Raw genomic sequence first — 2,275 nt, 5'->3', positions numbered from 1 at the left:
GTATTGCCCAAGTGCACCATAAACAAACCAAGACCATTGAAAGAGCCATCCATCTTCTCTCTCATAGTCTCCTTTTTCTTTGTAACTTTCCCTCAGTATTTTATTTTGAAACTATCCAAACACAGAAAAGTTGAAATAACTGTACAGTGGACACCCATATACTACTCCATTGACATGTTCCTGCAGTTGCTTTTTCACCAGACTCTCCTTTTACTCATATCTTTATTCATTAACCCATCTTTTTGGGAGGGGGCGATGAATTTCTAAGTAAATTTCAGATGCAGGTAGTGACTTATTTGGGATGATGGTGATTTGAAGAATAACAAAGCACTGAATTCTTAGAGCCCTGGTGAAAACACAGTGGCTTTATTGGACAGGATTTGTTGGCTGCTTTGCCTCAGCAAGAGGTTCAGAATGTTCAATTAAAGATAGAAGGATAGCTTTGGCTGACTGTAGAGTCCCTCCCCATCTTCCTGCAGGGTAGTATCTACTTGTCTCTATTTATTTGAATGGAACCTTTTGTTTTGTTACTAGGGGGAAAAAAAGGGAAGTTTGGGGCTGTGGAGAACAGAAGATAAATGTGGAAACAGAGGGCAGCAGTAACCCCTTCCCTCCTCCATGGGTCTTGAGGCCCTAATGGATAGCCGGTTTGAGGTTTGCTGGGCTAGCGGTTAGCAAGGCCATGAGTCAGACTGCCTAGGCCTACATTCCAGTTGCCCCTGGGTGTTTGACCTTGGATGTTATCCTTGGCCTCTTGGCCTTATTTCCAAACTGAATTTGAGTCTGCTTACCCACTGCATAGCAAAGCCAGCTGACTGACACCCAGTCATAGTGATGGAAAGTACAGCATTTATTGCATAGCCCAGCAAAGAGCATGAATGGCTAGTATTCAAAAGATCAGAACTTCTCGATGGTTTTCTGGGGAGGGCTCTAAAGGCAACATTTGGGGTGAGAGTTGAAGGGGGCGTGACTTACTTCTGATTGGTTGATGGTACTGTAACAACCTTCAGGTTTCAAAAATCTTCATCACCCACCTTCTGGTTCCAACCAGAAGTGTGGCGTCTATGTGCTTGTTGTCAGCATGTAGCTACTATTCTTCACCTGAGTGGGGGGACTTGGTTCCTGCAGAACAACTCAAAATCTGTGTCAGATGTTATGTGCATCCCCTGAGGAGGAGCTAGGACTCTATTCACTGAACTGTTGTTTCTTGCTTTTCTTTCTGCATTCCTCACTTCTCTAATTAGTAACCGCTTGACTCTGCTCTTTGGAGCTCAGGAAAGGCCTAGGAGACTAAAGCCTTTTTCTACAGGCAAGAAACAAGGGGACACAGATGGGCCTTTGTACCTGGAAGGGCTTGGTTTAAGCCTTAGTTTTCTCATCTGTAAAACTTATGACAGTACCTACATTACGTTGTTTTGGAGAAATATGTGTGCCTGGCATATGACTGGATCAACTTCAGTAGATAAAATATAATTACTTTTTTTTTTCAGGGCTGCACCCACGGCACATGGAGGTTCCCAGGCTAGGGCTTCAATAGCAGCTGTAGCTACTGGCCTACACCACAGCCACAGCAATGAGGGATCTGAGCCATGACTGTGACCAACACCATGACTCATAGCAACATAGCAACGCTGGATCCTTAACCCACTGAGCTAGGCCAGGGATCGAATCTGTATCCTCGTGGATACTAGTCAGGTTTTTTTCTGCTGAGCCACAACAAGAACTCCTAATTGATAAGTCTAAGTTCACCAAAATTAACATGTGATCGTAGCAGCTGGTGAACAAGAAAGAGACAAGTAAATTGAACAATTTTGACAAGTAAGCCTAAAACCTCAGAGAGAAGCAGGAGAGAGCTTCCTTAAAATACTTCCAGACAGCCCATAGCATTTAAAATGAAATCCAATTTTTCCCTTGCTGTGCAAGCCCCCTGCATTATCTGGTCTCTGACTACATCTTCAGCTTCACCTACTTCTCCCTTACTTAACCTAGCCACACTAGCCCTTTCAAACTGCGCCGAACTCGTTCAGTCCTCAGGAATTTTGCACCTGCGGTTCCCCTTCTTTGAGTCTCTCCAAGTCGTTATAAGTCTCGATGCGTAAGGCCTCGCGGCAGGGGGCGGGACTAGAGTGAGGCGGAGGCGGGGCCGAGCGGAGGCGGGGCCGAGCGGAGGCGGGGCCGAGCGGAGGCGGGGCCGAGCGGAGGCGGGGCCGAGCGGAGGCGGGACCGGGGCGGGGTCGGCCGGAAGCGGGCGGAGGCCCAGGAAGTGACGGCCTTC

Source organism: Sus scrofa, chromosome 13 (genome assembly GCF_054392235.1).
Source record: "Sus scrofa isolate SSC_HxYL_T2T_F1_AM1 chromosome 13, Sscrofa_HxYL_maternal_Yorkshire_Landrace_v2.0, whole genome shotgun sequence".
NCBI classification, from domain to species: domain Eukaryota; kingdom Metazoa; phylum Chordata; class Mammalia; order Artiodactyla; family Suidae; genus Sus; species Sus scrofa.
Note: the sequence above shows the minus strand (reverse complement) of the source record.